The following is a 25,392-nucleotide window of genomic DNA, read 5'->3' as shown; positions in this document are numbered from 1 at the left end:
ATCTCCCGGTGATAGACAGAGAGCTTGTCGGTGGGGGCATTCTTCCTGTATTGGAGGTTTACAGGATGCATGCAAGAGAGGGAGGAGAAGGATGAGAAGACTAAAGTCCCGTGACTCTCATTTTTACCCTCATGATACTCTTACGACATGTATGTGATCAGCATTTTAGAGCTGAAGAAACCGAGACCTGGGTCCGATAATTTTCTAAAATGCCACACTGTTCCTGACGCCGTTCAACAACCCCCAAGCCCCCCCGGCTATGCTTAGCTTTGCCTGCTTCCTGGGACTTGGCCACCGGCTCAGTGGAGAGACCCATGGAGCCTCCATTCCTGGTAGGGTGGGTGCGCTGGGGGTGCTGGCCTTGGGCACGGCCTCCATGATGCCTCTGAAGGAAGAGCCGCCCCTGCGTCGAAGGTCAGCCTGGCTTAGCCGTGGTCCTGCTTCCTGCCATCACCCCTGGGCACAGATGAGGCGCTGTACGGTAGGCAACGCAATATGGCTGGTCCAGCAGCTGCCAGCACAGCCGGGTCACACCGCTCAGGTGTGCGACAGTCAGTGTTGCCGGGGGTAAAGTGAGGGATAGGACACAAGTAGGAGCTGAAAAAGTAAATTCCTCTCCCCTGGTGGATGGATCTGAGGCTCAGGGTTTCTACATGGCATACTTGGATGGCATCCTGTGCTGGGAACTAGCTGTCTCCTGCAGCATACGTACCACCTTCAATTTGTTTCTCCCTTATTCCTACTGCCTTGGGATGGGACCTCCCAAGGAAGCCGTAGCACACAGCTCTGCCTCAACTTCTGTTTCCAAAAGTGTCCTGGACCAGGACACTTACCCAGGAGGCAGCAGAGTTTGTAGCGGAAGTCCTCATTTTGAGTACTCTCTATGTGCCATGCACCAAGCTAAGTTCTAGGAAGGTAAAATAAACCAAGAAAAATGTGACCCCCTTCCTTCGGGGGGTACAGATCCAGGTTTTCCCATCTCCTGGTGCTCTGTTCTTTCTAGACTACAGCATAGTGATTGCAATGGATGATTTGTTTCTAAAAACTGGATGGAATGTTTCACCAGATGCATCCTACTGCAGAAAGTGAACTCCTCCTGTCACACTTTTGTTTTCTGAGTGGATTTTATGTGAAAGTATAATATGCTCTTTCTGTGTATATGAAACAGAAAGAGAGCAGCAAACAATATACCTCACAAAAATAATTTACTTCAAATGGGCTTTTTTTTTTTTTTAGAAGACATGCTTTTTGTTCACTCCTTTGAATCTGACACACCTTGTAGTAATTGAGGTTATTAGCCACTCTACAATGAATGACCACATATGCAGCCTTCTAATTCCCTTGTCTCCTATATGTGTCATTATTCATAGTCCATTCATTCATTCATTCACAGAGAAAGGGTTGTAGCACTGAATTTAACAAAATAAAACATTGACTTCTGGTGTAATCTTAGTCTCTGGTGAAGAAGCAGCCTGCTTTGAACAGTGAAGTTGGACACTTGGGAGGATTCAGAGTTGGCACAGAATGGGTCATAGGGATCATCATATTACACAAGAAGAAACCGAGTCCCAGAGAGGGTAGAGGGATTCTGCAGCATCAATGATAGAGCTGGGGCTCAAGCAGCTTCAGGCCCTTTTACCGTCGTGATGTTTGGGAACTCTTTTCTTTATCAGAAAAAACAAGTTCTATTTAGGTATGGAAGTACTCATCCAGCTCCTGCAATCCCCTCTTCAGAGTGAACAACTGGGATGAAGCCTACTTCTTAAAGAAAAGGCCATAACCTTGGAGTTACACATGTATGAGGAAAGCATTCCTCTTTGCAATTGCCACACAAGAATTTGGGAACAGCTGTAGCATAAGCAACAGTGTAAAGGGTCTTCTCTCCCACTCCAGTGGCGAAGCCAAGACTATGTTTGCTAAATTTTCTAGGAGATTTCCCCTGCTTTACATTTTGTCCAGATTAAAAATGTCCAGAATACCCCACATGCAATTTTGCAGAACTGACAATATTTAACACTGCTAACATCTTGGTAATCATTACTTTGAAACTGTGCACCTAAATGCTGGCCCTGAGCAAGGGAAAATGTTTGCCTCATTAGGCTGTTTAGTGGATTTCAAAGTGATTGATCCACTGGGAAAGAGTTTATATGAAATTGTTCTGCTCTTTTTTTTTTAAGTGAATTTTTTGCAATTTGCTACATAAGAATAATAAAATGAACTCCAATGAGATTAAGTTAGTATAATGCTTTCTATAATTAAATCTCAACTTAAGACCAGTGCTGCAAATATGAGTAAGCAACTAAATTAAATATGTTTTAACTAGGCTTTAATAGTCTATGAGGAAAATCTATGCTGGAACCAAGAACTCAGGTAGTATATCAGTGAAACATCTCTCCTATGATATCAAACTATAAAATGGAAATCCTTGTTAAAGCTTTGATAAAAATCTAAATACTTTGCCTTCTTACTTTTTAAACATATTCTTTCCCTAACCCCTGCAATTTTAAATATTTGTTATTTTAATGAGAAAATTCAGGGGAATATCTCCATAGTTAGTATGGGGTAGTTAAAAGAGCCCTACATTTTGATTTAAGGGTTCTAATTCCAATTCTACAACAAAACGGCTGCTTGACAGAACAACTTAATCTGTTTCAGTATCTGTCAAATGAGAGGTTTAGTCTACTCAACAATGTCTGTGTTTCCTGTCCCATTCAATGACTCAAGTGAGTATCAGTTTGGGCTGTAACATTTAAATGAACATTTAGCCCTTGCTGTGATTTTTACCATCACATGTTTGGAGATACTGGCTTAAGTTACTTTGAGAAATAATGCTGTACATGGAATTAATTTTACAGATACTCATGTGTAACAATCTATAGTGGCCCCTGAATTACTCAAAGCCAATGAGATTTTAAACCGTTCAGAAACTTCATATTCTCAAAATATGGTAATCCGTATCTTCCTAGGAGACATTTCTAAGTGAAAGGAAATATTGAATATCTATAATATTTTCCAATTAGTGAAGAAAGACATCTGGCCTCTTGTGGTTTACCACAGTCAGGTGAAAAGCTTAGGTGGATAAATTGTTTATTTGGAGTATACTTCATAGTACAGCTTTCTAAATTTGCATGCATTCAGTCAAAGATTTTGCAGTCAAAGACCCTCCAAGAGCAAATATCTTCCTGTCAAATAAAAGATGATACAAATATCACATTTGGTTATTGACCAACTCTGTGAGTTAGACTGAAGTCATATTTATATTCTAACTTTACAGTTTTTTAAAAAGCTGAGTTTCAGAGAGTTTAATCACCTTTGCCAATTTTACACAGCACTTCAGATGGATCAGAATCTAAGTCTTTTAGTCAGTTACTCTATTCATTACATCACAGGTTCTTTGAGTTGCCTAAAAGGAGAAAAATAATCATTTATGGAGGGTAAGAAGTGCCACCGTAAATGGATAAAGGGAGTAACAAAGCAAAAGCAGACTGTTTATCCAAGGGATCCAGGGGAATTTGGAACTATGCAAATAATTTCTCTCACATATAATTGCTCTTGTTTCTCTAGTCCTTTAGTCCTTATTAGAAATGGAAGTTAACTGTTGAAAAGATAGGTTGAAAAAATAGCTTTTATAAGCAAAGTTAATGCTTGAATTAGACAATGGAAGCTAATAAAAGCTCAACTGTTGAGGGAAATGCTTTTCAGCTCCATACCTAGAATGCAGGGCAAGAGACAACGCATCAGTGAAGTGAAGATGCCAGTGGGGACGGCGGTCCTTGATGGAAGGCTCAAAGGGCAACTGAATAAAACCTGAATAAAAATAATTTGATTCAAACGTATGTAGATTAGAACACAGAGAGTTACTAGATATTTAATTATGTATTCCAAGTCAGAAAAAATATCAATAACTGATTGCAGAACAAATATAGTCTGTTTGCCATATTAGAATTTCTCCAGATAAGAAGAAACAACTTATCTTTGTATGATTAAATGTTCATTAACACTCAGCACAGTTGAATCATCAGCGAACTGATTACTTGAAAAATAAATGCAAAGACTTCATTTCTTTGTTCCACTATTTTGCCTTTTGGGAAATTTCCTTGAGAATGTAGTTTTTTCAAATTGTTAATCTGTATTTAACTATAAGAAGTGTTAACAAAAGGAGTGTAAGGCAGTGATTCTCAACCCCGGATGTCCATTGGGCGATTCAAGTGTACAGACAGGGTGGAGAACTCCAGTTGTAGTTAGAAGGTCACGGACCCTAAAGTCAGAAGAGTTGAATGTGAAAACCAGTTCTCAAATATATTCATTTAATTTAATGAATGAAAAAATATTAGATTCATCTTACTAATCTATTGTCTATAACATTTGAATTATAGTCCTTACCTGGGGGTGGTACAGGTGTGCTGCAGCTCATGTAATTTGGGGGACCTCTTTGAGAAAAAGAATATAAAAATAAATTACCTTTGCAAATACTAGAAAACTGTACACCCAAATGAACACAAGGCTAAATGTCAATACCTTCACAGTAAATCTCACTCCGACTTTACTAAGTTATTGAAGGTGTCTTGTTGAAGAGTGGCTATAAGATTGCATTACAGGGGGGGAGCTTCAAGATGGGGAAGAGTAAGACGTGATCACCATTCTCCCCACAAATACATCAGAAACACATCTACATGCGGAACAACTCCTACAGAACACCTACTGAACGCTGGCAGAAGACCTCAGACCTCCCAAAAGGCAAGAAACTCCCCACGTACCTGGGTAGGGCAAAAGAAAAAAGAAAAAACAGAGACAAAAAGAGTAGGGATGGGACCTGCACTAGTAGGAGGGAGCTGTGAAGGAGGAAAGGTTTCCACACACTAGGAAGCCCCTTCGCGGGCAGAGACTGCGGGTGGCAGAGGGGGAAGCTTTGGGGCCACGGAGGAGAGCGCAGCCACAGGGGTGCGGAGGGCAAAGCGGAGAGATTCCCGCACAGAGGCTCGGCGCCGAGCAGCACTCACCAGCCCGAGAGGCTCGTCTGCTCACCCGCCAGGGCGGGCGGGGGCTGGGAGCTGAGGCTCGGGCTTCGGTCGGATCCCAGGGAGAGGACTGGGGTTGGCGGCATGAACACAGCCTGAAGGGGGCTAGTGCGCCACAGCTAGCCGGGAGGGAGTCCGGGAAAAAGTCTGCAGCTGCTGAAGAGGCAAGAGACTTTTTCTTGCCTCTGTTTCCTGGTGCGCGAGGAGAGGGGATTCAGAGCGCCGCCTAAACGACCTCCAGAGATGGGCGCGAGCCGCGGCGATCAGCGCGGACCCCAGAGACGGGCATGAGACGCTAAGGCTGCTGCTGCCGCCACCAAGAAGCCTGTGTGCGAGCACAGGTCACTCTCCACACCGCCCCTCCCGGGAGCCTGTGCAGCCCGCCACGGCCAGGCTCCCGTGATCCGGGGACAACTTCCCCGGGAGAGCGCACGGCGCGCCTCAGGCTGCTGCAACGTCACGCCGGCTTCTGCCGCCGCAGGCTCGCCCCGCCTCCTCCGTACCGCTCCCTCCCCCCGGGCCTGACTGAGCCAGAGCCCCCGAAGCAGCTGCTCCTTTAACCCCGTTCTGTCTGGGCGGGGAACAGACGCCCTCAGGCGACCTACATGCAGAGGCGGGTCCAAATCCAAAGCTGAACCCCGGGAGCCGTGCGAACAAAGAAGAGAAAGGGAAATCTCTCCCAGCAGCCTCAGGAACAGCAGATTAAATCTCCACCATCAACTTGATGTATCTGCATCTGTGGAATACCTGAATAGACAACGAATCATCCCAAATTGAGGAGGTGCACTTTGGGAGCAATGATATATATATATTTTTCCCTTTTCCTCTTTTTGTGAGTGTGCATTTGTATGCTTCTTTGTGTGATTTTGTCTGTATAGCTTTGCTTTTACCATTTGTCCTAAGGTTCTGCCTGTCTGTTTTTTTTTTAATATAGTTTTTAGCACTTATTATCATTGGTGGATTTGTTTTTTGGTTTGGTTGGACTCTTCTTTCTTTCTTTCCCTTTTTTTTATTACATTAAACAATTTTAAAAAATAATTATTTTTTATTTTAATAACTTTATTTTATTTTATTTCATTTTTAAATTTTATTTATTTATTTATTTTTTCTCCCTTTTATTCTGAGCCGTGTGGATGACAGGGTCTTGGTGCTCCAGCCGGGCATCAGGGCTGTGCCTCTGAGGTGGGAGAGCCAAGTTCAGGAAATTGGTCCACCAGAGACCTCCCAGCTCCACATAATATCAAATGGCGAAAACCTCCGAGAGATCTCCATCTCAACACCAAGACCCAGCTCCACTCAACGACCAGCAAGCTACAGTGCTGGACACCTTATGCCAAACAACTAGCAAGACAGGAACACAACCCCACCCATTAGCAGAGAGGCTACCTAAAATCATAATAAGGTCACAGACACCCCAAAACACACCACCAGATGCGGACCTGCCCACCAGAAAGACAAGATCCAGCTTCATCCACCAGAACATAGGCACTAGTCCCCTCCACCAGTAAGCCTACACAACACACTGAACCAACCTTAGCCACTAGGGGCAGACACCAAAAACAACGGGAACTACGAACCTGCAGCCTGCGAAAAGGAGACCCCAAACACGGTATGTTAAGCAAAACGAGAAGACAGAGAAACACACAGCAGATGCAGGCACAAGGTAAAAACCCACCAGACCTAACAAATGAAGAGGAAATAGGCAGTCTACCTGAGAAGGAATTCAGAATAATGATAGTAAAGATGATCCAAAATCTTGGAAATAGAATGGAGAAAATACAAGAAACGTTTAACAAGGACCTAGAAGAACTAAAGAGCAAACAAACAATGATGAACACACAATAAATGAAATTAAAAATTCTCTAGAAGGAATCAATAGCAGAATACCTAAGGCAGAAGAACGGATAAGTGACCTGGAAGATAAAGTAGTGGAAATAACTACTGCAGAGCAGAATAAAGAAAAAAGAATGAAAAGAATTGAGGACAGTCTCATAGACATCTGGGACAACATTAAACGCAACAACTTTCGAATTATCGGGGTTCCAGAAGAAGAAGAGGAAAAGAAAGGGACTGAGAAAATATTTGAAGAGATTATAGTTGAAAACTTCCCTAATATGGGAAAGGAAATAGTTAATCAAGTCCAGGAAGCACAGAGAGTCACGTACAGGATAAATGCAAGGAGAAACACGGCAAGACATGTATTAATCAAGCTATCAAAAATTAAATACAAAGAAAAAATATTAAAAGCAGCAAGGGAAAGACAACAAATAACATACAAGGGAATCCCCATAAGGTTAACAGTTGATCTTTCAGCAGAAACTCTGCAAGCCAGAAGGGAGTGGCAGGACATATTTAAAGTGATGAAAGGGGAAAATCTACAACAAAGATTACTCTGCCCAGAAAGGATCTCATTCAGATTTCCCAGAGAAATTAAAAGCTTTACAGACAAGCAAAAGCTGAGAGAGTTCAGCACCACCAAACCAGCTTTACAACAAATGCTAAAGGAACTTCTCTAGGCAGGAAACACAAGAGAAGGAAAAGACCTACAAAAACAAACCCAAAACAATTAGGAAAATGGTAATAGGAACATACATATCGATAATTACCTTAAATGTAAAAGCATTAAATGTTACCACCAAAAGACATAGACTGGCTGAATGTATACAAAAACAAGACACATATATATGCTGTCTACAAGAGACCCACTTCAGACCTAGGGACACATACAGACTGAAAGTGAGGGGATGGAAAAAGATATTCCATGCAAATGGAAATCAAAAGAAAGCTGGAGTAGCAATTCTCTATCAGACAAAATAGACTTTAAAACAAAGACTATTATAACAGACAAAGAAGGACACTACATAATGATCAAGGGGTCAATCCAAGAAGAGGATATAACAATTGTAAACATTTATGCACCCAACATAGGGGCACTTCAATACATAAGGCAAATACTAACAGCCATAAAAGGGGAAATCGACAGTAACACAATCATAGTAGGGGACTTTAACACCCCACTTTCACCAATGGACAGATCATCCAAAATGAAAATAAATAAGGAAACACAAGCTTTAAATGATACATTAAACAAGATGGACTTAATTGATACTTATAGGACATTCCATCCAAAAACAGCAGATTACACTTTCTTCTCAAGTGCGCACAGAACATTCTCCAGGATAGACCATATCTTGGGTCACAAATCAAACCTTGGTAAATTTAAGAAAATTGAAATCGTATCAAGCATCTTTTCCGACCACAATGGTATGAGACTAGATATCAATTACAGTAAAAAAAAAAATCTGTAAAAAATACAAACACATGGAGGCTAAACAATACACTACTTCATAACCAAGAGATCACTGAAGAAATCAAGAGGAAATAAAAAAAATAGCTAGAAACAAATGACAATGAAAACACGACGACCCAAAACCTATGGGATGCAGCAAAAGCAGTTCTAAGAGGGAAGTTTATAGCAATACAATCCTACCTTAAGAAACAAGAAACATCTCAAATAAACAAGCTAACCTTACACCTAAAGCAATTAGAGAAAGAAGCACAAAAAAACCCCAAAGTTAGCAAAAGGAAAGGAACCATAAAGATCAGATCAGAAATAAATGAAAAAGAAATGAAAGAGACAATAGCAAAGATCAATAGAACTAAAAGCTGGTTCTTTGAGAAGCTAAACAAAATTGATAAACCATTAGCCAGACTCATCAAGAAAAAAAGGTAGAAGACTCAAATCAATAGAATTAGAAATGAAAAAGGAGAAGTAACAACTGACATTGCAGAAATACAATGGATCAAGAGAGATTACCACAAGCAAATCTATGCCAATAAAATGGGCAACCTGGAAAAAATGGACAAATTCTTAGAAGAGCACAACCTTCCAAGACTGAACCAGGAAGAAATAGAAAATATGAACAGACCAATCACAAGCACTGAAATTGAAACTGTGATTAAAAATCTTCCAGCAAACAAAAGCCCAGGACCAGATGGCTTCACAGGTGAATTCTATCAAACACTTAGAGACGAGCTAACACCTATCCTTCTCAAACTCTTCCAAAATACAGCAGAGGGAGGAACACTCCCAAACTCATTCTACGAGGCCACCATCACCCTGATACCAAAACCAGAGAAAGATGTCACAGAGAAAGAAAACTACAGGCCAATATCACTGATGAATATAGATGCAAAAATCTTCAACAAAGTACTAGCAAACAGAATCCAACAGCACATTAAAAGGATCATACACCATGATCAAGTGGGGTTTATCCCAGGAATGCAAGGATTCTTCAATATACGCAAATCAATCAATGCGATACACTATATTAACAAATTGAAGAATAAAAACTATATGATCATCTCAATGGATGCAGAAAAAGTTTTCGACAAAACTCAACACTCATTTATGATAAAAACCCTCCAGAAAGTAGGCATAGAAGGAACTTACCTCAACATAATAAAGGCCATATATGACAAACCCACAGCCAACATCATCCTCAATGGTGAAAAACTGAAACCATTTCCACTAAGATCAGGAACAAGACAAGGTTGCCCAGTCTCACCACTGTTATTCAACATAATTTTGGAAGTTTTAGTCACAGCAATCAGACAAGAAAAAGAAATAAAAGGAACCCAAATCGGAAAAGAAGAAGTAAAGCTGTCACTGTTTGCAGATGACATGATACTATACATACAGAATCCTAAAGATGCTACCAGAAAACTACTAGAGCTAATCAATGAATTTGGTAAAGTAGCAGGATACAAAATTAATGCACAGAAATCTCTTGCATTCCTATACACTAATGATGAAAAATCTGAAAGTGAAATTAAGAAAACCCTCCCATTTACCATTGCAACAAAAAAGAATAAAATACCTAGGAATAAACCTACCTAGGGAGACAAAAGACCTGTATGCAGAAAACCATAAGACACTGATGAAAGAAATTAAAGATGATACCAACAGATGGAGAGATATACTATGTTCTTGGATTGGAAGAATCAACATTGTGAAAATGAGTATACTATCCAAAGCAATCTACAGATTCAATGCAATCCCTATCAAACTACCAATGGCATTTTTCACAGAACTAGGACAAAAAATTTCACAATTTGTATGGAAACACAAAAGACCCTGAATAGCCAAAGCAATCTTGAGAAAGAAAAACGGAGCTGGAGGAATCAGGCTCCCTAATTTCAGACTCTACTACAAAGCGACAGTAATGAAGACAGTCTGGTACTGGCACAAATCCAGAAATATAGATCAATGGAACAGGATAGAAAGCCCAGAGATAAACCCACACACATATGGTCACCTTATCTTTGATAGAGGAGGCAATAATATACAGTGGAGAAAAGACAGCCTCTTCAATAAGTGGTGCTGGGAAAACTGGACAGGTACATGTAAAAGAATGAAATTAGAACACTCCCTAACACCATACACAAAAGTAAACTCAAAGTGGATTAAAGACCTAAATGTAAGGCCAGACACTATCAAACTCTTAGAGGAAAACATAGGCAGAACACTCTATAAATAAATCAGGCAAGATCCTTTTTGACCCACCTCGTAAAGAAATGGAAATAAAAACAAAAATAAACAAATGGGACCTAATGAAACTTAAAAGCTTTTGCACACAAAGGAAACCATAAACAAGATGAAGAGACAACCCTCAGAATGGGAGAAAGTAGTTGCAAATGAAGCAACTGACAAAGGATTAATCTCCAAAATTTACAAGCAGCTCATGCAGCTCAATGTCAAAAAAACAAACAACCCAATCCAAAAATGGGCAGAGGACGGAAATAGACATTTCTCCAAAGAAGATATACAGATTGCCTACAAACACATGAAAGAATGCTCAACATCATTAATCATTAGAGAAATGCAAATCAAAACTGCAATGAGACATCATCTCACACCTGTCGGAATGGACATCATCAAAAAATCTACAAACAATAAATGCTGGAGAGGGTGTGGAGGAAAGGGAACCCTCTTGCACTGTTGGTGGGAATGTAAATTGATACAGCCACTATGGAGAACAGTATGGAGGTTCCTTAAAAAACTAAAAATAGAGCTACCATATGACCCAGCAATCCCACTACTAGGCATATACCCTGAGAAAACCATAATTCAAAAAGAGTCATGTACCACAATGTTCGTTGCAGCACTATTTACAATAGCCAGGACATGGAAGCAACCTAAGTGTCCATCGACATATGAATGGATAAAGAAGATGTGGCACATATATACCATGGACTATTACTCAGCCATAAAAAGAAACGAAATTGAATTATTTGTAGTGAGGTGGATGGACCTAGGGTCTGTCATACAGAGTGAAGTAAGTCAGAAAGAGAAACACAAATACCGTATGCTAACACATATATATGGAATCTAAAAACAAAAAAATGGTCATGAAGAACCTAGGGGCAAGACGGGAATAAAGACACAGACCTACTAGAGAACAGACTTGAGGACATGGGGAGAGGGAAGGGTAAGCTAGGACAAAGTGAGAGAGTGGCATGGACATATATACACTACCAAATGTAAAATAGACAGTTAGTGGGAAGCAGCCACATAGCACAGGGAGATCAGCTCGGTGCTTTGTGATCACCTAGAGGGGTGGGATAGGGAGAGTGGGAGGGAGGGAGATGCAAGAGGGAAGAGATATGGGGATATATGTATATGTATAGCTGATTCACTTTGTCATAAAGCAGAAACTAACACACCATTGTAAAGCAGTTATACTCCAATAAAGATGTTAAAAAAAAAAAAAAGATTGCATTACGGCTTTACAGAACTTTGTGGGGTATTACTGTGACAATAGAAGACCAGAAGGAGGAGGTGTTGGTCGTGACCTTTGTAGAGGAGATGGAGTTTATTGTAATATTTATAAGCTAGAGGAGAATTGACTTTTGCTGAACGTATGGTGCCACCATCATTAGTACATATACATTGAATATTTTTTCCCTAATATTTTATAATCAAGAAATAATCACTGACTGTTAGCTTTTCTATTGTTGTTCCAGTAGCTTCCTTTAGGACTAAAAGATGTCATCCTTGAAATCACTCTCAGAGTTAGGAATGTACAACTTAGATCTGGAACAAGGAAAGTTTCTTGCTTACATAGAAATGATATATTTATAAATATAACATGAAAATCCCCTCTGACACTACTTATGTAATGTCCTCTTTCTATATCTTGGAGATCTCTTCTATTCACATGGCTACATCAGCCACATATATCTTTTTTTCTCATTTTATGTATACCTTGGTTGCACATTCATTTTTTGTGCTGATGAAACCCAAATATCGGTCTCTAGTCCTCTCTCTTGAGTGCAGGATATATACAAATGTCTATCAGACCTCACATTTCACCTCACACCTCATCAATTCACAAGTGCAAGCATAGTAACTTTCTAGTCCCCTAGTGGGACCTCATCTTAGTGAAGGACATACTATCCACACAGCCATCTGAGCAGGAAGCCTTAGAATCAGCTAGACTCCTTCCTCTTCCTCACCCCTGATGTTGGATCAGTCACTGTGTCCTATGGACTCTGCCCCTGTATCCATATGTATCCCTTTCTCTGTTCTCCACTGTCTCTAATTTTGATCAGGACCTCATCGTCTTGCACCAAACTACTGCAATATCTGATGAAAAGGTCCACTCTCCCTCAAATGCATGATCAGAGTATTCTTTGCACATTGCAAATTTGATGATGTTTGCAATCCTTCAGTAACTTCCTGTTTTTGAAAATAAAATCCTCAGGAGGATGCCACATTCAGATGTGATCTGTGATCTACCCTGACCCCTCTGCCCCGTTCCCCCACCACTGAATTGCTCTTTGGTCCAATATGGAGGAGCCTCTTACAGTTCTTTAAATGCAAGCTTTCTCGTTTCTGTGCTTTTGGCCATGCTGCTTTCCTGGCTTCTTTGGCTGCTTCCTCTGCATACACACATATGCATCCTTCTGGGCTCAGCATAGGCATCACGTCTTCATAGAAGCTTCCCTGGCCTCTCTCCACATCCAGGCTGAGGTAGCAGCTTCTTTGCTGGGAATGGGAGAAGAGAAAGAAGATACAGCAAATTTAAATGACTCATATGAAAGAGACAAGAAAAATGAGGCAGGATACTAGGATCATATAGTTTCAACTCAGCATAGGATACCTGTGACAGAGCATGGTAAAACCTATCTGAACTCTCACTTAGTGCCCTCAGCTTCCTGCCTAGCTTAGGAAAGAATGACAAATATCAGTGTTTTGAATTAGATTCTTGTTCTCATTTAGTTTTATCTATTTCCTCAACACAGTTTTTAAGATTTTCATGATTGTCATATCATTTAGAGATTGGGCCAATCTCTAAAACTAGTGAGCTACTCTTAAAATCAAAGAGTAAAGACAAAACCATGTTTTGAACTCTAATACATTTTGTAAAATTGATATTATTTTTTCCTTAATTGTTTGGTAGAATTCATGAATGAAATTATCTGGAGTTTACCTTGGGAAGGTTTTTGAATAAAAATACATGTCTTTAATTATTGTAGGGCTACTTAGATTTTCTGTTTCCTCTTACGCCAGTTTTAGTAATTTGTGTCTTTCAAGGAATTTGCCCTTTAATCTAAATTGTTGAATTTATTGATATAAAGTGATTCATAAACTTTATTATTCCTTTAATGTCTATGGATCATTACTGATGTTCTTTCTTTCTTTCTTGGTATTGATAATTTGTGCCTTCTCTGTCTTTATCTTAATCAGTTAAGGTAGGGTGTTATCAATTTTGTTAACATTTCAAGGAACCAAATTTTGATTTCATGATTTTCTTTATTCATCAGTTTTCTACTTCACTGATATCCACTCTTACCAGTACTGTTTCCTTCCTTCTGCTTATTTTGGGTTTAGACTTCATTCCCTAGATTCCTAAGGTGAAAGCAGTAACTGTTGATTTTAATCCTTTCCTCTTTTTCATATAGGCAAGTAGAGATATATAATTTCCCTCAAACACTACATCCCACAAATTTTGATAGTGATATTTTTATTGTCATTCACTTAAGAATATGTTCTAATTTCTTCTTTGAGCAAGGGGTTAAGACATAGATTTCTTAATTTCCAAATATTTGGGAATTTTCTGATATCTATTATTCAATCTTTTTAAATTTAATTTCTTTGTTAGAGAATGTACCCTTCATGATTTCAGTTCTTTAAATTTTTTGTAATTTGTTTTGTGACATGGCGTATGGTCTATGTTGATGAATTCTCCATGATCACTTGGGAAAAAATGTGTATTGTGTCAGTTAAGTTATTGATAGTGCTGTTCAAGTCTTCTGTATCCACACAGAACATTTTGTATACTTATTCTATCATTGAGGAAAGAGTATTGATATCTAAAACTTTAGTTGTGGAAAATCCTATTTCTCCATTCTGTTCCATTAGTTTTTTTCTTCTTGTATTTTGAATTTCTGTGATTAGGTGTATACACATTTATTATTTTAATGTCTTTTTGTTGACCACGTTTTTATTATAGAATGTCCCTCTTTACCTCTAAAAATATTCTTTTGTCCTGAAGCCTAATTTGTCTGATAGTAATATAGCCAGCCCAACATTCATCTGATGAATATTTAAGAGGTATACCTTCTTCCATCCTTTTCTCTCTTGTAAACAGCATATTGCTTTTTAAAAAATTCAGTCTGATAATCCTTTCCTTTTAATTAAAGTCTAGTGCCATTTGATGCAATTACCAAATAATTGATTGTGTTTAAATATGCCATCTTGTATTCACTATGTTTTTGTCCCATTAGACCTTTTTTCTTTTTTTCTTCCTTTCTTGCCTGCTTTTGGATTAAATATTTTTAAAGATACCATTTTATGTCCTCTACTGGTTTTTCAGCTATGCCTCTTCTCTTTTCTTTCTTCTTTAAGTTGGTTGCTCTTCAGTTTACAATATTCATTCTTTACTGACCACTATATATATATATATATATATATATATATATATATATATATATATATATATATATATATATACACATATACTGTCATATATATATATACTGTATACAAGTATACTTGTAACAGCATACTTCCATTTTTCTCCAGAATTAAGCCACAAGAGAAAGTAATTTATATTTATTTACATATTTACTTTTTTTGGAACTCTCCATTCTTTGTGTAGACTGAATTTCCATCTGGAAACATTTTTCATTTAGTCTGAAGAACTTCTCTTAATATATCTTGTAGTGCTTTCCTACTGATGACAGATTCTTTCTGTATTTGTTTGCCTAAAGATGTCTTTATTTTTCCTTCATGTTTTGAGGATATTTACAAGATTTTAGGTTTAGTTTTTCCTTTCAGTACTTTAAAGATGTCAGTCTAATGTAGTCTGGCTTACATTGTTTCTAATGAGGTTAGTGGTTGCTCTTTTTATTTTTTTTCTTTCTGACTCCTTTAAAATTTTTTCTCTTTGTGCCTTTATCTATTTTGGAAAAAGTCTTTTCCAAAAAAGTTAACATACTTCAAAACATTCAAAGTTTTTTGAGATCTATCTCATTTTGCTAAAAATAAACAATTTACATTTCTATTGACTGACTTTTCTTTTGGTTCTGCATCACATTTTGCTGCTTCTTCACAATGTCTAGTAATGTTTTGTTATATACTGTATACTATGGATGCTATGTTGCTAAAGAGCTGGCTTTTACATTCTTCCTTAACAGAATATTGAATTTTGTTCCAGCAGATAGGTAATTCATTTACTTAAGCTGAACTCATTCAAGGATAATTTTTATGCTTTGTTAGGGACACTTCAGAGTAATTTTTACTGTGGAACTAGATTAGCATGACCTTCCCTGCGTCTCCATTGAATGTCAGGGATATTTAATGAGTTGTCTCCACTCTGGTCAGTACTCAAGTGTCTCCCAGACTAGGTGAGTTCTAATAGTTTTCCAACTCAAATTTCCCCAGTAATTTTTCTTTATTTGATAGCTGTTTTTGCCCTGCCTTGTGGATTCTGCCCTATGCATACACACTTTTTTATTGCACCAAAGAGTAAGGGGAACCACGTGCAGAATTCTGGATCTTCATTTCTGTATGACTCCCTTCTCTTCATTCCTGTCTCACAATTTCCAGACATGCTTGTAGCCCAGAGCTATGACATCTGCCTTCTCTGCCCAGTGAGACACCTGCACCCTGCTGGGGCTCCCCGCCCCGCCCCTTCCCTACCATTTGCAGAATGCCTCCAGGTAGAAGCTTGTATAACTGTGATGCTCATCTTAAGGCTCCCCTGCTCCCCTTGGGGATCACAGATCTGTGTTGCCTATTGTCTAACATCTAAAAATAATCATTTCCTATATTTTGTTCAGTTTTATAGTTGTCTCTGGTGAGAGGATTAGTCTGGTAAAGTTACTTTGTTATGGCCACAAGCAGAAGACCTCTAACATGTTTTGAAATATCACTTGTGAGGTTATAGCTCAGCCAGCTTGGCAAGTTTTAAAAATACATTTGTCTTATGAATATTCCATGAAGAACAGTTTTTTTTTCTATTTCAGCAATATTGACTAGACTTTCCCAAGTCCTGAGAAGTAAAGTTTTCACTGTATAAACCTGAGATACCTTCCCAAGGTTTGCCATTTCAAAACTGAAATGGCAAGAAGAAAGAAAAGATCAAAAGTATACAAGCAATTTTATACTCTGTGCATCTCAGTGCGATCTTAATGCTGTTTTATAAAAGGCAGAGGGAGATATATTTTTTGAGTTTGGAATGGTTGCCAAGTTGCAAAGAGCAGTAGACTAAATATCAAACGATATTGAGTCTTCTCTTAGTTTTATCACTTTCTAATCATGTGATCTTGGGTAAAGGTGACAGGTTCCTCATCTGTGAAATTATATCTGGTTTGTCTGCTTCATGAGATTAACATGTGGTTTAGATGTAGTTAAAGAGATCAAAAAGGACATTGCAGATGGTAAAACACTGTATAAATAAAGTGTATTGCTCCTCATACTTTCAGAAAGATGAGATAAATTTATGAATAAAGAGGGTAATTTCAATTGCAAAACTTTCTTTTTTTAAAAATTTATTTATTTTATTTATTTATTTTTGGCTGCATTGGGTCTTCGTTGCTGCGCGCGGGCTTTCTCTAGTTGCGGCGAGCGGGGGCTACTCTTCGTTGTGGTGCGCAGGCTTCTCATTGCGGTGGCTTCTCTTGTTGCAGAGCACAGGCTCTAGGCGCGCGGGCTTCAGCAATTGTGGCACGCCGGCTCAGTAATTGAGGCTCGTGGGCTCTAGAGTGCAGGCTCAGTAGTTGTGGTGCACGGGCTTAGTTGCTCTGTGGCATGTGGGATCTTCCCGGACCAGGGCTCGAACCCGTGTCCTCTGCATTGGCAGGTGGATTCTTAACCACTGCGCCACCAGGGAAGCCCTCAAGTGCAAAACTTTCAAAGCAAGGAGGAGGTCAATAATAGAATGAAAATAAGAACTTAGAGAGGATAACATTTATTTTTTATTTCTAGTAATTTAATTGAAAATCACGTGTTCTTAGAAGGAAAGCAAATTTCACTCAACTTAATCAAAATAAGTTTAAATGTGATATTGTAACCTAAAGTGGGGTCCGGCTGCTGGCTGCTCAAAAGCCAATAAAGAGGCCGGGTTGGTGGAAAGGAAAGTTTGCTTTATTTCAGATGCCAGCAATGGGAGGAGGGGGATGAGGAGGGCAGATGCCTGTCCAGAGGCCGACTCCGCCCCACACTGACAATCAGGGGGCAAGAGCTTTTATGGACAGAGGAAGGGGGCTACATGCAGAAACAGCAGTCAGCTCTGACAGTCATCTTGGGATTGGTCATGCGGTGGTCTGATCAGCATCATCTTGATTGTTTTAAGTACAGTTAGTCTTTAGTTCCAGGGTCAGTTTGTCCCCATTTCTTTGAGGCCAGTTCTCGGAACTGTGGCAGCTTATGACATGGCTACAGCCTGGTCGTCATGTAGTTAACTTCTTCCACCTGGTGGGGGTCTCAGTATCTATAAGACAGCTCACAGGATAGGGCTCAGAATATTATCTATAGCCCTTGAGGAGGAACTAAAGGTCCTTGACTCTGCTTAATGACTAAACTATTATTATTTAGTCTTCTTGTTTTCCTTTGTTTCTGCATTTTCTCATTTAATCGTCTTCTGATTAAACTTGTTCTTTGGCTAAACTTTTTCACAGACAAAAGGCAGGCTGAGGACATGGGGGGCAAGGACCATAGGGTCCTGCTCCGTTTCAATATGATCAATTGTTTTTGGTATTTTAATCCCATATCCTATCTTAGTTTTAATTATGGGGGTGTATTCTGGAAATAGCTATTACACTGATAAAATTTCATTGAAGAAAGACTATCTCAATACCTATGATTTGTTCCAGTAGTTCTGACATAATCATTAATGCTATGTCATCAAATTTTGACCCAAATTCAAAGGGGTATATTGATGTTCTTAAATAGTGTTTTCCAAAAAGAAAATCATACCTTTGAGAACTTCGAAGATTAAGATTTATCCCATGGTGTTAAAAATAAACTATTTTCTTTTTTTTGAGCCAAACGGTTACTGCAGAACATCATCAGGGACAGCACTCTTCCTTCCCCAGTTCATGGACTTATTTACATCAAAATGAACTTGCTTCTCTCAGTAATCTTATAATCATGGAATCACAAGACATGAGATCCAGAAGACACCACAGACCTGATCTGAGCCAAGATTCCATTTTACAGAATTACACACTCTGATGGTGACCAACTCCAGGGAGTCCATGTGTAATGCAGACAGGAAAGCACTGCATACAACATGGAAAAATATATCAATGCCATGTCCATCCACAACTATAGAGCATATCGCTTTGTTTTTTGGAGTTAATCTATTGATATTTTTGAATGTGTTTGTCATCAGTAGTAAAAAGTTAGTATTTTGGAAAGTTACAAAGGAAGGGAACAACAAAGATTCTTCCCTCAAGTATCTTATGCTGAGAAGAGCAAGAAATCCCAGTGCAAGGACATTGCATTATCATTTCTATATATATGCGTTTCGGTGGCTGAATTGAACTTAGTTTCATGAGGGCTTACCATGTACCAGGTTGCAATGGGTACAAGAATGTAAAAGAGGCAAGAGGGAAGAGATATGAGGATATATGTATATGTATAGCTGATACACTTTGTTATAAAGCAGAAACTAACACACCATTGTAAAGCAATTATACTCCAATAAAGATGTTAAAAAAAAAAAAAGAATGTAAAAGAGAAGGTCTCTGCCCTCTGGTACCTTAAAGTTTGGCAGTCATGAAAGATATGCAAACAAAGGTGTGCATTATTAGAAGCAGGTCCTAGATTGATAAATACTGTAAATGACAGAAAGGAAATAGTAGGAAATGAAGCTAAAGGAGGAAGGCATGGTAGTAGGGATGAAAAAAGTGTAGAGATTTGTGAGATATTGGTAACTAAATGGATGTGGTAGGTAAGGGAGTGGAAGGCACCTAAGATAACAGTGGTTTGTTTGCTTGGGTAAATCGTTATGAGACGTTGCCACCAAACAACAGAGAGAGAGTACTAAAGAGATGGAGAATGTGTGGCATTGGAAACGGAAACGAGTTTCATTTTTAAACATGTTGACTTCGAGATGTCTGTGAAAAATCCTGGTAGAAATGCTAGGAAGACCTTTAGATATATATATAAGCTTAGCCAATAGAAGATATCTAGACTAGAGAAAGTGATTTGGGGGTTTATAATGTTTAAGGCATAATGCAAACAGTGGGCATAAATGAGGTTACCTGGGAAAAGAGTATAGAGAGAATATTAGTCCAAGTAAAGAATCCTGGAGACTAAAATTTAAGGGGCCAGTTGAAGTAAGAGGCCTTTATGAAGAAGACTGAGAGAGGGCAGTCAGAAAGATAGAAGTCAGCCATGTCCTCCTGCCTGCATGACTGACAGAACCCTGTGTGCTGTAGAATCCCCCCTGCATTATCCCAGGGAAATGGATGTTGATTAGACTAAATCAATTGTGGAAATCCCCCTTGCCATTGATATGCATGTGAGACAGTTCTGGTTAGGAAGAAATAAAGAGAGTCTGAGGGCCGCTATTATTTTTCTTGCTCCTAAAAAAAGGAACTTGGCTCATAGGTTTGCCTGGTTTCAGCCTCTCAAGGAAAACCTCTGAGGATGTAGCAACCTTCTTGGGATTCTGAAGTAACAGGTGTGAAAGTAAATGCCAACAACTCACTAAGGGCATCAGAGGGGAAAGAGAGAGGTGCCCAACCTGCAAGCAAACGTGGAACTGTGTGCCTCTGCCTACTTTTCATGTGACAAACTATACCTGCTATGGACTAAATTATGTCCCCTCTCCAAATTCATTTGTTGAAGCTCTAACTTTCAACGTGACGGTATTTGGAGATAAGATCTTTAGGAGGAAATTAAGGTTAAAAGAGTTAAGAGTGCGGCCTGAATTCCATAGACTGTTGGTCTTATAAGAGGAGGAGAGAGAGATCTCTTGTTTACTCTCTGTGCATGCACAGAGGAAACTCCATGTGAGAATATAGCGAGAAGGTGGCCATATGCAAGCCAGGAAAAGAAACTTCACCAGGAACTGAATTGGCTGGCACCCTGATCTGGGACTGCTAGTCTCCAGAACTTTGAGAAAATAAATTTCTGTTATAAGTGACCCAATCTATAATATTTTGCTATGGCAGTCTGAGCTGACTAATACAAGACCCTATATATTGTTGAGAGAGAGACAGAGAGAGAGAGAAAAGAAAAAATAAGGAAGGAAGGAGGGAGGGAAGGAAGAGAGGGAAGTCAAGTCAAATTAGGAGAGAGTGATGTGGAAAACAGGGAAGATAGGTTATTTCCAAAGGATGAACTAGTTGAGAATCTCTAAAGATTTACAAAGAGCAAGTCAATAAGTCTTGGAATAATTTCCGAAGATCATTGGTGACCCCAACAATTCAAATGATGTAGGCAATATTGAGATGATGCTAGAACAAAGAATGAATAGGAATTGAGCAAGGGAAATCAAATATTGACAACATTTTGAAAAAGTTTGGTTGACAAGGAAGATAGGGAGGTATCTAAAGAGATACAAGGACAAGGAAGAGTTAATCTTTAGAATGGGAAAATTTTAAAAAATTTATAGGCAGAGGGTCAAGTGTCAGGAAAGAGGAAGAGGTCGAAGATACAGAAAAGAGAGAATTATTTATGGAGAAAGTCTCTGAGAAGATGGGAAGTAGTAGGCTTCAGAAAAAAGATGAAGATTTTGACTTGAAGTAGAAAAGACACATTATCTCAGGTCATGGAGAGAAGAAGTGAGGAATGTGGTTATACAAATTAGAGGAAGGAATGGGCAGCAGAAGCCAGGGAGGTGATATTATCCTTTGCCCTTAAGTGGGAGAGAATTTTGTTTGTAGAGAATGAAGGGGACGGGTGTTGGCATGGAAGCAGGAGTGGCCACATTCTACATCCTTGGACACGCTCAAGCAGCTGCCTCTTGGCTGACTGAAGAGTGGAATTAGCCCAAGAATGTGACCCTGTTAAGTCATGCATCTCTTCACATCCAAGTGAATGAGAGGCCATTGGAGTTGCTGCTATAATTAGGTTAAAGTACATGCCACAGGGCCTTATCAAGATTTGTAGTGATCCCAGGAGATATGCGACTGCATCAGCAAAACAAACAAAAAAAAGTAAAAGATGAATTAATGCGTTAAGGATAAAAAGGCAATTTTTGCAAAATTAAAAAATGCATTGTATCTCTAGGGTTTGATATCTTGTGACTTGAGTGTATCAGCCTAGTACCTATGGAGTGATGAGCAATGTTTTTTTATTTTTAAATCAAATACATGGTTAGTCATTTGAGCATGATGTGTATGTTCCCAGGCTTCTGGCTCATGCAGACCATTTGCTTTGGAGAAGCCAGATCTTGTCAATCCTGTTAGCACTCTTAGGAAAGATGGGGAATATAGTGGTCCTTAAAAGGAATCTTGGGCCACTTTATCAGAATATTAAAAAATGAACATAAGAACTAGACATGATATTATTAACTATTATTTTCTACTGATTTATTAAACAGCAGCAACTACCCAGCTGGGCCTCTCTTTTTGTACCCCTTGTACTTATTTGATTATCTATTGCTGTGTAAAGAATCACATCAAAGCGACAAAAATCACTTTATTATTTTCTCTCATTGTTCTGGGTGTTGACTAGGTTCAGTTAGGCAGTGTTTGCTTGGGCATGGGGTCTCTCATGCTATTGCAGCAGATGGCGTTTGGGACTAGAGTCACCTTGTGACTCACCTACTCACATGTCAGGAGGTTGATGCTGGCTACTGGCTGGGACCTCAAAAGGAGCTTTAGCCAGAAAGTTAGACCTGACCTCCGTGTGGTCTTGCCACTTCCTCATAGCATGGTGGCTAAGTTCCAGAACAGTGTCCCAGGAGCTCCAGGTGAAATCCATATAGACTTTCATGTCCTAACCTTGGAAGTTCCATAGCATCAGTTCTACTGTTGTCGGATTCAAGGGGAGAAACAAAGCCCCTACGCCTCTATGGGAAGAGCTACAGCATCACATAGGAAGAAGAAATGTGGGATGGGAGCTTTTGTTGCAGTCATTTTGGAAAGTACAATCTGCATACTGCTTCACTGACAGAGCGGCACTCTGTTTAGACCACAGTCTTAAGGCAAACGCCTTGCATCTCTTCCAACCCTACCCTGCCCTTTGGAAATTTTGTCTTTGTGCGCTTACTAAGGGTGTCTTTGAGGGCCATAAATGGCACCTATGTATGCCATCTCACAAGTTAAATCTGGGATTATTCCTTGTCAGAGACTTCTTTTAAAGTAGAATTTAATTTTTAGAGCAGTTTCAGGTTCACTGCAAAATTGAGTGGAGGTACAGAGATTTCTCATATACCCTCTGCCCTCACACAAGTATAGTCTCCCCTCTTTATCAAATTCTGCATCAGAGTGGTACTTTTGTTACAATTGATGAACGTACATTGATGCACCATAATCACCCAAAATTCTTAGTTTACATTAGGGTTCACTCTTGGTATTGCACATTCTATGAGTTTGAACTAATGTATCAGATGTATCCACCATTATAATACCATACAGAACAGTTTCACTGCCTTAAAAATCCTAGTTTTGCCTATTCATCCCTCCCTCCCTCCAACCCTTGACAACCACTGAGACTTTTTAACTGAAGCCCACTGGTTCTTCTATACTGTACACTGTTATCAGAATTATATTTTCTATAAAAAATTCTGAACACTTTTTCTCCTGATCAACAATCTCCAATGGATTTTTCCACTGTGTATAGATTAAGTTGAAATGCTTCATTTTTTTGGATCCCATGTTACAATAGTTAAATTAAAGGAAAATTAGTGGATTGACAAATAGTGGGCACTCAAAAACTAGGTTTGGGTATTACAAATATAGCAAAATGGTATTTTTCTTCATCTTCCATCTTTCCACTTCTGGCTGATCTCTTTCTTGGAATATATTACACACCTAGTTCCATTCTCAAGCCCTGGCGCAAATGAGCTAAATTAGCAGAAAGATGTCTTTGGCAAATCTAGAAAAAAGAGAGACACTTCAAGCACAGTAACACCCTAGAGTTGTGCTAAAAGTTTTGTCTTCTAGATCCTTCCTCTTGAAGTTCAGACAAGAAAAGACCATCCTTTTTATCCTTGCCTCCAAAATCAGGTCCTACCCCAGATTCACCAAGACTGGAAATCTGATGATTTCAAATAACTAGCAGTCTTGACTGAAGGCAGAGAGTAGGAACAACTAAGATCCTTTGGAGAAGACAAAGGAGTTGATAGTCCTAGAACAGGGGTCCATAAACTATAACAAGTGGTCCAAATCTGGCCTGCCATTTGCTTTTTAAATAAAGTTTTATCAGAACACAGCCACACCATTCATTTACCTGTTGTCTATGGGTGCTTTCATTCTTTAACAGCAGCGTTGAGTAGCTGTAAAAAAGAATGTTTGACCTGTGAAACTTAAAATATTTACCATCTGGCCTTTTTCAGAAAATGTTTGCTGGCCTCTGATCTAGAAAGCCATGGTGAAGAGAAAAGGTACCAGAAGCTAAAGAGGAGAGACTGATGTGGGACCCCCTGAGATGGACTCATTACAGGATGAAGTGTTGTCAAGGGGAAACGCATGAACTGTTTGGTATCATTTTCTGGATTCTGGATAGTGTTATGGTAGTACAACACATTCTGGAAAGGGAATATATGTTTATGTACTTCCAATAATGACAAAAAAATTACAAAAGGATAAGGAAGGCATTCCATCTTTTTACAGTTTTATCTCCCACTTCATCCCATCACATCCTCTATACATCCCTCATTGTAGCCTTTTTCCTAGAATGGAATCTGAGCCCTCAAGCTGCTGGGACTTGGTACAAATTCCTTCTTGGGTCTGTAACGCTATTCCACTTTGTTGAAGACCTCGGAGCTTCAACTCAATGGTCAACACTCAAAAGGCTTTCCCCGATAATCACATCCTTACCACCCCCAATGAGTCTGAACTTCCTTTGCATCACTTGGTACAACTCAGTTTGTACCAGATTATTAGGACATGTCCTCGTCTCTTCAACAAGATATCAGCAACTGGAAGGCAGAAATATGGTGTTTTGTTTGTCTTCATTTTTCAGTTCGATCTTACCAACTCTTCTAATCCCTGTCTTCTCATTAGTACAGCGCTTTATAGACTTTAAATATTTATTGACTTGAACATGAGAGTTTTGAAAATAAAACTTTGTAGTTCTATTCCCCTTCTGGTAGAAATCTAAAGAAAGAATACTTCGGCTCAAGATTATTTTGTGTAGCTGTTCTTGAAAAGCAAACATTCTTCTCTGAAAAATACTCCAGAGATCTAAAGTCTGTCATCTAATAAAGAAATGGACCTCTTTTACCAAGGACCGCCAACACGGGCCACGTCCGCACCAAAACCGTGAAGAAGGCGGCCCGGGTCATCATTGAGAAGTATTACACGCACCCGGGCAATGACTTCCACACCAACAAGCGCGTGTGCGAGGAGATCGCCATCATTCCCAGCAAGAAGCTCCACAGCAAGATCGCAGGCTATGTCACACATCTGATGAAGCGGATTCAGAGTGGTCCAGTGAGACGTTATCTCCATCAAGCTGCAGGAGGAGGCGAGGGAGAGGAGAGATAATTACGAGCCTGAGGTCTCAGCCCGGGATCAGGAAATCACTGAAGTAGATCCTGACACTAAGGAAATGCTGAAGCTCTTGGACTTTGGCAGTCTGTCCAACCTGCAGGTCACTCAGCCTACAGGAGGGATGAATTTCAAAACACCACGTGGAGCCGTTTGAATCTTTCTGCTGTGCTGTAATATTTTCAGTAAACCT

At 39.4% G+C, this 25,392-nt stretch overlaps 1 pseudogene; it reads left to right on the top strand.

The window, feature by feature from the left end:
• The first annotated feature begins 259 nt into the window (after nt 1-259).
• Nucleotides 260-25,392, top strand: LOC133090482 (small ribosomal subunit protein eS17-like; annotated as a pseudogene).

The sequence above is a fragment of the Eubalaena glacialis genome, chromosome 4, assembly GCF_028564815.1.
Source record: "Eubalaena glacialis isolate mEubGla1 chromosome 4, mEubGla1.1.hap2.+ XY, whole genome shotgun sequence".
NCBI classification, from domain to species: Eukaryota; Metazoa; Chordata; class Mammalia; order Artiodactyla; family Balaenidae; genus Eubalaena; species Eubalaena glacialis.
This window is presented reverse-complemented; position numbering and strand designations above follow the sequence as displayed.